This window comes from Nipponia nippon, unplaced genomic scaffold (genome assembly GCF_047370975.1).
Source record: "Nipponia nippon isolate SJK-2023a ecotype South Korea unplaced genomic scaffold, ASM4737097v1 scaffold_12, whole genome shotgun sequence".
In the NCBI taxonomy this organism is placed as follows: domain Eukaryota; kingdom Metazoa; phylum Chordata; class Aves; order Pelecaniformes; family Threskiornithidae; genus Nipponia; species Nipponia nippon.
This window is the reverse complement of record NW_028262313.1, coordinates 10,238,404-10,251,869: the sequence shown is the minus strand read 5'-3', so window position 1 is coordinate 10,251,869 and position 13,466 is coordinate 10,238,404. Positions and strand designations below refer to the sequence as shown.

Below are 13,466 nucleotides of genomic sequence, written 5' to 3'. Positions count from 1 at the left end.
GATATTACAGAATAGATGAATAGTCGCTCAACAGCCAGCTGAACACATCTTAATGCTCACTATTACAAGCAAGATTTAAGAACTGTTCACAGTACGTTCTAGACTTGTCTCTCTCGTTTTTTCCTTTTCATGTCCAGATGTGATTTCCATTATCTTCCTTTTTCTGTTGTACATTTCTTCATTGAAGATTTCCCTCATGTATTTATTATAACAGATGTTCTACCACTTAAAAGTTATTTCTGTGGTAAACTACAAGGAAAAAATACTGAACCAAAAAAAACAAGTAGAATGAAGTACAGAATAAAACATTTTAAGTGTAAGTTCATAAAATTAGTTATGTGTATTCACAACCAAACAGATACTATTACAGGGAACTGTAGCAGAGGCCTAGAAACCTGAAATTGTTGAACAATAGCATATAAATTATTGTATTATTGAGTGAAGCAAATAAGAGATGCCTCCTAAATTGCACATTTTCTCTTATAAGAGATCGCTAATCATTCCCTCTGGGTTAGCTCAGAGGAAGGTGCTGAACCAACCTGCTGAGAAGCCTCAAGCAACCTGTAGAAAATTCAAGCTTAATTTTATTTGGTTGGAGAGAAGACAAGAGGATTGCTGTCTTGAGGAGGAGAAGGGCCACTCTCTAATTAGGCTGCCTTCTGAGAGACCACTGTTGTGTCTTGCTAGTTGATGGAAACTTCACATCCTGTCACTAATGCAAGTAATTTCTGTAGAGAGCCTTTCACTAACTAGCGTAAAAAACAAAGCAATGTAACTGAAAAACTGAAGGAGGAATCAGTAGGAATCTAGTCGGAAATTTCTGGGCTATCTTTCTGGAGAAATTCAAAACTATTTTTTCCCGTTGAACTTGTTTCTAAAGAATATTCTTCTTTCCATTCAAGAGACAGAAATCTCCCATAAAAAAACCTCTGAATTTCTAACCCTGAAGTTAATTTGGATCTATCTTAATTTCATCTGTAACAGCTGTCTGCTTTTCTTCTCCATTATCTTATCTAATGGATGTCAAAGCACAGTTTTTATGTAAGCAAGAGCAGTTTTGGCCTCTGCATACACTACTGAAGCAGGAGCCCCAGATGAGGCTGGGGTTTGCATATACTGCTTATCTTCTCATAACTAAAAATATCAAAAAGTCAGAATATGAACTAAATACTTTGTAGGAATGGAAAGTAAACCTCTTGATTGCCCCAAACTAACATCTTGCACAGCCACACCTTTCAGGTTAGCTTTTTAAAGGGAAACAGTCATGGAAAGAGAGCCTAAACTCTGTCTTTATTAAAATCACTACAATCAAAGCTAGCAAATCTCTATCAACTAAAACTTCCACTGAAGTTATACTTAATGAAATTCTTTCCTAGACTATCCACCTCTACTCCTAAAGAAAACTTTCCTCTCCTGCCAATCCCAGTTAAAAAGATGGAGAAAAAGTGCTTTGGAGCTAGCATTTTCCCTTGGGTATGTTTCCGTGACACAGTAGTAAGTGGAAGCTATGTTCTGCTGCACTCCCAGGTTTGGCATTTTGCAGGCTGCCAGCTACTGCTGCTTTGGATGCACACCCTGCTTCTTCCAGTCCAAACCACATCCACATACAAGGCATAACCAAGATTTAACTACATTAATGTACACAATCTTATGTTTTGCTCAACTATAAACACATTCTTAAATTCTATAGAATCTCTCAACATTTATTTGCAATATAAAAAAATTAATTTGTTCTGGATTTTAACCTAGGGGCTTTGCTCACAATTGCCGCTAAACTTGAGAGTAATTAAACATGACACAAGGTGGTGTCAGGTTGGATTAGGTTTAACAAACTACAGTATCAACAAAGAGCTTCCCCGTTCATGTTAATGGCAACCTTTTGTACTACGGCATTGCTTATGTAACCCCAAGAATTAATATCAATGAACTTGAAATGATAGGGGCAAACCCCAGGCTTAATACTATTCACTGAGTTATATCACGTATGTTCTCACCATTCTATAAAAAGCAAATATCCCTAAACTAACATTTACTACCTATTTCCTCCCCCCACCCCGGCCCCACTGCTTTTTGAGTGGCAAAGTAATTCAAAAGGAAAATAAGGAAAAGATTGAATTTTCTAACCACAAATATTCCTTCTCACCTTCAGTGAAATTACTAGAGACAAGGAACTATAATATTGCAGCAACCACAAATGCCAAAATACACTTTCAGATAATCCTGCTAAATCTGCTCATAAGCCCATCCATCAGTATTTGGAAATACTATGCTCTTCTCTCAGGTAAGTAGTCCAAATGAAGTCACCTCTATTTTCAAACCAAGGACTGGACATTCATGTAACTTCTGTCATCATGCATAGAATGTAGAAATTGGCAGTTTAGATGAAGTCACAAAAACACAAATTGAAGTTTACACTAAAACAGCCAGCAATTGCCATTTACTTTAAACTCCAAGCGTGTAGCATTTTGCTTGCAGCACTGAGCAGGATTCCCATTACTGTTTCTGTAAAACCATAGATCCATTAATTACACAGAAGCAGGAGCAATTTATGTAATATTCCCACCTGCAGCTCAACTGCTCGTATTTGGAGTCCATATAAAAAATTGGTAGAATCAGCTCAGCTTCGTGGATTAAAAAAAAAGAATAAGCATAATATGCTTTTTGACACTACAAATCTGGCTGGCATGGAAGACAGAACAATTGCTGAATGAATAGAGCTTAATACGTAAGGGCATAGACAGTGTCTAAGACTGTAAAATAGTAATAAGTAGCAGTAGTTCCAGCAGTAAGCAGTTATATGGCTTATGACAGTCACCTCTGGTTCGCTATCCCCTAGTTACATTTACATTTCAGGGCAATCACAAAAACCTTGGAAAGAGTAGAGCTCCACACATACATCCAATTCCAACCCAGTTTTTCATGAGAACACCTTTTTTACTCTAATGATGTGTGCAGTCACAAAAACAAAAGGGAAAAAAAAAAAGATGCTCTAACCCTGAATGAAGTGCAACATTCATAAACATCCAGAGATTAACTAGCATACTTCAAAATAAGCACTAGTAAAATTACATTTAAGTTTTATTTACAAAGAGGCATTGCTTTAGAAACAGACTGCCTGAGCAGCAATGGCCTGAAAATCTAGCCCTACACTGGACTGCTGTACTGATGCAAGATTTGGTACAACAGAAGTTATATCCCAAATGCTATTTTTTTGGTTCTTGCTGTTGAAGTTCATACTTTTGGTCTGTTCTGCAAGGTTTCATGAGGTAGATGGCTTCATTGTTTACCTTTTCACAGTTTAGAAAAGGCCTTCAGTGTCTGAACAGGAAGCTTTTCCCCAAACCCAAAATTTATTTAAGGAATACAATACTGTCTTGAAAGCTTTAGGTTATCACAAATATGAATGCACTACACATATAATGTATTAAATATGGGTATGAGAAAATCTGCTTTTACAAGCTAAACACTTCAGAACCTACCAGAACACACTGTTCCTAAACATAAAGGGTTGCCATCAGTGTATGTGTTAAACATGTTTCAGGAAACAAACTTCCCACTCAGCTATAAACTAATACAGACCTAGAAATACTCCGAGACATGTTCCTGGACGTAGAAATCCCTAGCTAGCCAGCCACAAGCACTATTGAGTTTCCTGTTATTTGCTCATGGAGGTACCATTTTTTTTCAGTTAAGCTGATGTTCTAGTTCAGAGCTAAGGGAAAAGAAATCCATTGTTAAATATCCAGCTTAAATACAGCTAGCAAGATACTATTTCTACCAAGAACAAATACTCCTCACACAGCATATTGAAATTGTGTCCTTTTGTCTACTTCAAAATCCAGAGAGAATGGTAGTTATTCAAACAATTCAGAAGCTGTCTAGCGGAAAAGTAGCTATTTTATTTTTTGATGTGTTTAATGCATCATAATTGCACATGATGCTTTAAAATTTCAAAACAAGATAATTTGCAAAGCTCAATAACAACTCAAAAGTACCACTGTTCTTCAATTACTTTTGAGAGCTGATGCAGGAAGAAACAGGTAATTGTCTTCATCATTTTCACACCTCTGAGTTTTTCTGGTGTGCAAGAAATATGAAGAGGTATTTCAAGAACCTTACTTCTGTGTTACAAAACTACAGAAACAAAAATACCACATAGAACCTTATTTTGAAGCAAATACTACCACATGGTATACCAAAGCAAGGTAACGTTTATGTTTACTTTCACAGACATATTTCCTAGAAACTAAGGTAGGATACAGTATTCTTTCTTTAATTAGATTCATTTTATCTACACATTATCTGATGAACTCCTATGAGAATTAACAAAAATAAACATCCCTGTCCCTGGCCTTACTGTAGTCAGTATTGCCTACTTCCTTCTAATTAAATCCTCATTTCATTTGTAATTCATTTTTACTGAAACATAAGGCACTACACTCTCTGCAGAGATTCAGGTTAGGTATTAGGAAATCAGGGAGAATAGTTTGAGGAAGTCATGTTTAATTTTGAAGATCTATTATATTTATGAAATTAGGACCTATTAATGCAAAGTAAACCTAAAGCAATTTGGCAACATTCTGATCTGCTGTGAACAGGCTGTTCAGTGAATAAGCAACTATTTCAAGGGTAATGTATGAAAATGTGCCAGAGCAACAGATTTATTGATTTATAACAATAAAAAGGCCATATTTAGAAAACTGATAGATCCAAAGCCCTTTAGAGTCATAAAGAGTGTTCTGCTTGGCTTCAGTGGGCTCTCGTTAAGGACATAGTTAAAAATAATACAAAATTATTCATTGCAGGACCATGTAAGACCAAGAAGTTAAACACAACCACTGTCTTTTAAGAGGGCAGATGTGGTATGGCTAATATTGACTTTTCTACTCTTCATGTTGAGTGAAAGACTAGTATAATCTGACATCTATTTTGATACTGAAATTAGAAAGACTATATATGAGATCATTTTGTCCTGAAGTCACATAAGACAGATGTGGAAGAGAAATATCTTCAAAGATGCTCTGGCTTTACACCCACGTTCTTACCTCTTAAAGAAGGGAAGTAGATTCTTTCTTACTTCACAGAAAAGATGCTTATCTGACTTGAACGTAACAAGGATTACTGAAGATAGTGTTAGTCTTTCTCAGGATTTTTAATCAGAAGACATTATTAATATTGGTATTTGAAAGCCCCACCACCCAAAACTGTTGAGGAAAAAATCAGTTGTAACTAAAATAGACTGTGAACAGCAAAATAGAGGCTACAGACAAATAAAAGTTACACAAACCAGTTTATATTCAGGATCAGGGATTTATTGCTTCAGGTTCTGCAAAATCTCATTCTATGAGACAATCCCTGCCAAACATTTACAACACAAGTAGACAGGACAAGCAGACTTGTCAGGGAAAACAAAGGCAAAGCAGCTTGCTCAGTATCACACAGCAGGAAAGGGGCAAAGGGCTTCTAAGACTTAATTCCTAGTATATCCAAAATGTTTTATTCATTGATCACAGGTGTGCTGGTTTTGGCTGGGATAGAGTTAATTTTCTTCACATTAGCTGGTATGGGGCTATGTTTTGGATTTGTGCTGGGAACAGCATTGGTAACACAGGGATGTTTTAGTTACTGCTCAGCAGTGCTGCCACAGAGTCAAGGCCTTTTCTGCTTCTCACCCCACCCCACCAGCGAGGAGGCTGGGGGGCACAAGGAGTTGGGAGGGGACACGGCTGGGACAGCTGATCCCAACTGCCCAAAGGGATATCCCACACCATATGACATCATGCTCAGCATATAAAGCTCGGGGAAGAAGAAGGAAGGGGGGGGACGTTCGGAGTGATGGCCTTTGTCTCCCCAAGTAACCATTATGCATGATGGAGCCCTGCTTTCCTGGGGATGGCTGAACACCTGCCCGCCAATGGGAAGGAGCAATTGAATTCCTTGTTTTGCTTTGCTTGTGTGTGTGGCTTTTGCTTTACCTATTAAACTGCCTTTTTCTCAACCCACGAGTTTTCTCACTTTTGCTCTTCTGGTTCTCTCCCCCCTTCCACTGGGGCAGGGAGGGGTCAGGGAGTGAGCGAGCACCTGTGTGGGGCTTGGTTGCCAGCTGGGGTTGAACCACAACAACAGGCCTGAACAGGTGATATGTGTATACACATGCAGCTTCAAAAAATAACTACTGGACTGAAAAAGTTGTCATTTCTTGTAGTTGTCTTATAAAAAGCTAATCTAATCATGCTCATTCTTTTATGGTCACCAAAAACTTAAATTTCACCTATACTTGGCACTCAGTCTACTTTGTCCTTCTTGGGAGAAGACTTCACCCGTGCATAGAGCTGCACTGACATAGCTTTATAGCTTCCAGTCCTCAAAGGGTTTGATTCAGAGTTGGTGTTTCTTCCTGCATGTGTCATGCAGACCTACCAGTGCATCTGGAGAAGTAAGCTAACTTGAGTAGGTTCACATACCAGATCAGTAACAGAGACAGGAATAGAAATCAGGTCTCCAAGTCCCAGAACAACATCCATTCTGTGAATTACATAGCTATCAAAGCAGCAAGGAAGTTGTAAATAGCTAAATATGCTGATTGAGCCAAGGATTTGGAACACTTTGTCGATAAAAACAACAATATGGATCTACATGTGATTTAAATTAAGTAGCTACTATCAGGAATAGTGTGGCCAGCAGGACCAGGGAGGTGATAGTGCCCCTGTACTCGGCGCTGGTGAGGCCGCACCTTGAATCCTGTGTTCTGTTTTGAGCTCCTCACTACAAGAAGGACATTGAGGTGCTCGAGCGTGTCCAAAGAAGGGCAACAAAGCTGGTGAAGGGTCTGGAGCACAAGTCTTAGGAGGAGCGGCTGAGGGAGCTGGGGTTGTTTAGTCTGGAGAAGAGGAGGCTGAGGGCAGACCTTATCACTCTCTACAACTACCTGACAGGAGGTTGTAGCGAGATGGGTGTTAGTCTCTTCTCCCAAGTAACAAGTGACAGGACTAGAGGAAATGGGCTCAAGTTGTGCCAGGGGAGGTTTAGATTGGATATTAGGAAAAATTTCTTCACAGAGAGAGTGGTTAGGCGTTGGAACAGGCGGCCCAGGGAAGTGGTGCAATCACAGTCTCTGGAAGTGTTCAAAAAATATGTGGATATGGTGCTTAGGGACATGGTTTAGAGGTAGACCAGGCAGTTAGGTTAACGGTTGGACTCGATGATCTCAGAGGACTTTTCCAACCTTAATGATTCTATGATTCTATATTTGTAATGTCACTCAAAGTCTATATGCACACAAAAGGGTATCTAACATTAAATTCTTTAAAAGACAAGAATTTTCTGAAGTTTCAGAAATGATTTATTATCCAAGTACTCATGGAAGCATCTGAAATAAAACTGAGTCAGTGGGGATCATTAGCTTTGCTACCCTTTTAATGAGGAACTTCACAATATAACTTGACATTCTAGTTCACTCCAATAAAAATTCTTGTGTGGTAATAACTACCCAACACATTTAATAGCTCCACAATAGCAGGCTTTACTGACAGCACCTTAAGGAGAAGTCAGATGAGTAGATCTGCTTTCATTGATGCCTTGCAGTTGGAAAAGCACAAGCATCAAAATCAAGGAAATTAAAATTAGACATTATTCAAACTGAACAAAATAATTGTTAAAAGTTAGCTGGACTTCTAGAGTAATTTATATTTTTCTCCATTTTCTCTTCAAAAGCTACAAGTTATTCTATTAGATTTTTATTGATATTCAATCAATGCTGTAATAATTTGAGTACATCTGGGTTTTCTATTTTATTTCTGCCTTAGAGCTTGAGTCATACAGAATTTCTCGGAAATCATAAATGTGCATTTCCAAGTTAGCACAGGATTCAAGGACATAAAAAAAAGATGGTTTGTTTTGCAAGGTTTTTTCCATTCTGTCACTGGAAGCAAAAGTAGTATTTTGCTTTTTGAGGTGAATAAGGTCTTCCTACTGACACAAAACACTGATAGAACTGAGACAAGGTAGAGACATAGATCTGTAGGGAGAGAAGACAAGTACAGCAGTATGAAAGGACACTTGAGTTATCTGTCAAATATGAAAGTGTCTAAAATCTATGGTACAGTTTAAAGTTACTTTCTTAGTGGTCCCTAAGTGGCATTCATTACTTAGCAAGATTTTTCCAGTGTTGATTATCAGACAAGAATAGAACCAAGCTGCATAACAGATGTGAAAAAAAGGTTTACGGATAATTGTGCTATAATTAAAACTATGTTAATTGGATGGATTGCGGTAGCATTTTCTTGCTGTGGTTACTTTTTCTCTTATTACCTCAGAAAATTTTGATCACAAGGCCAAAGCAGGCAGGTTGCTAATTACTTTTACCTTCCCATCTGTGTTCTTTAAAAATCCTACCAATTCAGTAGCAGGGTGGGAAGGTTTCAGTGTTCTGTAACACAATCCAAGAACTGGAGATTCACAAAGAATTGCTGTCCAAGAGGAAAAAAAATAATTATTGCTGTTATCAGTCAGTGCTTTAGATTTCAAAGCAAAGTCTAAGCCACAGAATATGCTGGCTTAATGACAAACACAGCGGTTCTAATGCACTGAATACGTGAATGCGCTATCACTTATTGTAGCAGTTTAGCCCATTGAGTGTTTAATTAGTTCTTTTTTTAGGGCAACAGAGCTATTTCATGTATGCTTTTAGCTGATCTCAACCATTTTCATTATTGAAACACTCATGATTCCTAATCAATGGAATTCAGAGCAAGATCTCAGGGCTAATTCTACTGTCACATGGTGCTATAAAAGGCTTTAATCAGAGATGCTTTGCCCATGAATGATAAGGCTCAGAATTACATAAAGATGAAACAGTTAAATCACTCTGCTTTGTAAGTTATAGCCTATGGCTTATTGCTCTCAATGAAGCAGGAATCTTAAAAATTGAAGTAGCCCAAAGTAATATATTGCTACACTTAGCAGAGAACCAAATGTAAGCCCTCTATCCAGGAGCATAGCTTATTTAAATATGTTAGCATCTCAAACTCTGATTCTCCATCCACTCTCAGTAATTTTGCTTTGGTGCAGCCAATGGATTTCCAAGATGTCACCACCAATTTACACCAGCATCAAGGGTATTTGATCATCTTAGACTGAACCAATAGTGCAGGGAAAAGAAAGCCAACAAGTTCAGACAGCAAGAGAATGAGCATTTAAAAACAGGACATGCCATGAAAAATAAAAAGAATGCCCTGAAGAGCAAGATTCTAAAGTGCATCTATGAAAACAAAAGCAACCCAAAATTAGAAATATATATTAAAGCACAGTGGGCAATTCCAAATAGTCATAATCAGGTAGTATGGCTATGAAGGCTAACTAATTTTATCCAGACTTTGAAAATCTGTAACATGCATTTGCAAGGTCAGTACATTGCATGGAGTTACCTGAATGCATTCAGAACTCAAAGATATCAAAGCAATGCATTTCACATTGCTGGTAATAGTAAGTCTGAATGGAAAGACTCATAAAAAAAAAAAAAAAATCCATTTTAGCAAGGTACCGTAATTGAAAAAAATCACTACTCAAAGAAGCTGTTGCGATTCATTTTAAAAAGTTTAAAAATTAGCTTGCTCTCCAAAAGTCCAAATAAAGTCTTTGAGGCCAGATATCATGTGTTTCCATGAAAGGTTCTACTTTATTTTATCCTTTGACTCACATATAAAAATTGATTAACAAATCAGAAACCTAAACCACCTCAGCAATAAATAAAAGAAAATGTCAAACACTTGCTTTTGACTTTCCTTTATAATTACTTTTGTACATTAAGAACATTGCCTGTGACATGAGATGCAAGCCAGATGACTCAGACAGAAAAATAGTAAGGCAAGATCAAGGCCTAACTACACAGCATGCCCTTCTTCAGTTTCTTACAAATAGAAGTGTTCTTTCCTGAGGAATCTCTCTCATACTGGAAACTTTGGTGTTATATTCCTGCATTGAGCCTCTTTTCCTATTAAGTTCAGAATAAACCACCTTGTTAAAACAATAGTTAGGCACAGCCGAGCAGTTCAAGGAACATCTCCCAGGTCAGATTTCTCATCTGACCACTGCTGCAAGCTCATTCCTGTTTTACACTGGCGTAATGCAGGCAGAATCAGGCAAATAGACTTTTGCAGCTTAAAGATGGGTCTTATCTTTTGCCTTGCTTCCAGTATAATTTTACAAAATAATTGATGAAATTAGAAGGAAATATCTCTACCTGTACCATACAATAGTCCTTTCTTAAGCTGCCATTCTCACTTGTTCCTACTGACCTACTAAACGCAGTATTGTAAGGATTCAAAGGCAATTAACTTTTCTCCGAGGCCTCTGACCTCCTTATTACCATCCTGCAATCAGGGACCTCATGTACTTTGTCCATTTCAGACATAACTGCTCATCTAACACATTTCCTATCATCATCAGAGACTATTCCAACCCTATTTTTTTCCTTGATTATATTTACAATATTCAACTCTTGGTACATAAGGTGTTACATGTACTTTTACATGTTTACTACTTATATTGCATTGAGCACAACATCATTTTGCTTTTAAAATTTGTAAACTGCTTTTAAACCAATGGGTTATGCAATGTGCTCAGTTACCTAGAGGTTACTTATTCCACTTCTGCATCTCCCAAGTTTTTCATCATACAACATTTGCATACTCCAAAGAAAAAGCATTAACTGGTATTGAAAAAGTAAGGATGCAAGTTTGGTAGGATTGTATAGGAGGTTGCATAGACAATAAAATATATTTGCTTCACATCAGAAACATCTTTAACAACTTCAAAGTGATTTGATTTCCCTACCTAAGATGTACTGGAATATATTTCTCGATAAATATGTTATTCTAGAATAATAATATTGGGGGTAAAACTTGACAACAGTTATAAATCAGAGGTTGTATGTGACAATACTGGTTTTCAGACTAAACATTCTCTTTTCTTATGCTCAATATGTTATAGAAGAGTCCTTATTAGAAATACATTTACACTTTATACCTCTGAAAAAGGCCTACAGTTCCCCATCGATGCTTTACCTCTGTACGCAAAAGATGAAGCGTGAAAGACTGCATCAAGAATTATGGTAATCCAGTGTTGCAGAGGCACCATTCTATATCACCACCAGTAAAATTTTCAAAATCAACCTGGCAAACAAAAATAAAAGAACAAAATTAAAAGAGCAGCACCTCACTCATTCTTTCCTGTCTTCTCTTATTCAATACCACAAGTGCTTCTAGACTACATGATCTAGTACTGCTCTAAATTCTAAGGACTTCCTAACACCAACGTACGTACTAACAATGCACATTCAGATCAGCCAGTCAGCACTAGTGAAATTCTTCCTCACCTCCTTGCTATTTACCTGAGGACCTTTTCCATCCTTCCCATCCGACTTTTAAACATCTACATATTGTACCGATGCCACCTCCAAAATCAAACTTTCTCTGAGATTAGGCAGTGAAACAAGGTAAACTTTATTCATCTCTCATTGGCTAGAAGATGATCCATGACCAGGTGTCAGGTGCAGAAGTGCTATAATTATTAGATTCCTGCTCCTCAATCAATATCCAACTTACTTATCCATGGCAGACAAGCACTGTACTATTATTTTACACTTACTCCAATGCTACTAATTCTACCATTGCTCCTAACAAATCTAGTTGATTTGTGGTTTAACCAGACTTAAGTTATAGTTCAAAGCAAAGAAATCTAGTTGTACAAATTGCGCAGTGTGTGCACCTGGCCACTGCCTAACGACCAGATTAACAAAGGTATTTGGGCACCTAATAATGCTTGTAGCTGCCTACTGGGATTTTATACAAAAGATCCTAGGCAAGCTAAGCAACTAAGATTCAATGAAGTGTCATAATACCTGGCTAAAAGTGTACCTATGCCTGTCCCTAGTACACTTCCCAGATCCTCCCACAGTGGACAATTGGTTTTAAATACCATTGATGGGGAGGCAGGGAGAAATTCCACACTTTTGGGGTGTGAGGAGGATGACACTGCGTGTTTAATAAATGCTGTATGAGATTACATAAGACATAAGATTAATGATGCCATGTTTTAAAATCCAGCATTATATTTTTAAATATTTACTGATTTACTGTCTTTTAATTGCATATTTTACAACTTCACAAGTACAATCAAATATCATTGTATACATAATTTACACATACATATAATTATCATATATATTAAGAGTTTCTGTTTAGAATACAAAAGTTGAAAGCCTAATCAGTATCCAGTAAGTGTTAATTAGACGTTGTAAGTTTATATTTTACAGATAACATTTTGAAAAGCACCTAACTGATTTACAGTGCAATGAAAATTGAATGCGCAAACTGACTTTGAAGGAATGTATCTAGTATTCATTGCATTTTTGTGAGGCGTAATTCTTTTGAATACACTTCCTCATGGGTGTGGGGGGTGTGTAATACTGAATTAACATATAAAATAACACCCAGATTTCTCTGATGAGAAATTTTTGCCTTGGAAGAAGTTAATTTTTTTGAAAATTCAAAATTGTCACAGTGGGTCTGAATGAAAATCATGTGCAATCCTGGCTGAAACTTAGGTTTTAATAGAATTCTGAGATTTGATAGGTATAGAGGAGGAGTGTGACACTACACTTTTGCTAGATGCCCAACAATTTCCACCACTGCAGAGCATCTCAGTGTATCTACCCATTTCTAAAAGCAAACAGTTCCATTTTAGTAAAGACTCACCACCGAGAAAAGGACACATAAGCCAGACTAAGTGGAGGAGATCACATAAAGGGAATTTCTGAAAGATTTGCATTCTCTCACCCTTAATGTACCTCTTGCGTATTATCAATGCCACTGCTTACAGATCTCATTTGGTCATAGAATCATAGAATCGTTAAGGTTGGAAAAGACCCTTAAGATCATCAGGTCCAACCGTTAACCCAGCACTGCCAAGTCCACCACTAAACCATGTCCCTAAGCATCACGTCTACCCTTCTTTTAAATACCTCCAGGGATGGGGACCCAACCACTTCCCTGGGCAGCCTGTTCCAGTGCCTGACTACCCTTTTGGTGAAGAAGTTTTTCCTAATGTTTACATATCTTTAACATGAGCCATTAAACACCATAAAACTTCAAAATTAACAAAAGAGACAAAACTTAGCAGTTATTTTCAAAAGTAGTATACTCTTGAAAACCAACGAGCTCAGATCTATCCTTACATCAAAATGACAAATAAATCTACTAATCATTTAATTACATCAGGTTTATCTTTATGTACCTTACTCCATACCAAAGTTCGGTGTAAAGTTTCTATTTCTATTGATCTCCCCAACAAAATGTAATTATTTAAGTCTATTTCTTTCCCTGCTAAACAGACTTTGTCACACATCTGAATTTCTCATTAGAATAATGATATTGAAGTCTGATAAACATTAAATTAGCACTCTTCTG

General features: G+C 37.2%; 1 protein-coding gene across 27 annotated transcripts in view; it reads right to left on the bottom strand.

The window, feature by feature from the left end:
* LOC148056695 (uncharacterized) overlaps positions 1 to 13,466 on the bottom strand; it is a 471,302-nt gene that overhangs the window by 367,429 nt on the left and 90,407 nt on the right. For 22 of the 27 annotated variants that reach the window (XR_015702619.1, XR_015702620.1, XR_015702622.1 and 19 more), the window contains one exon: positions 11,064 to 11,171. The exons of the other annotated variants lie outside the window; for them this stretch is intronic. The gene's annotated coding sequence lies outside the window, so the exon portion shown is untranslated. The remainder of the gene's footprint in view (positions 1 to 11,063; positions 11,172 to 13,466) is intronic. 27 annotated transcript variants of the gene reach the window in all.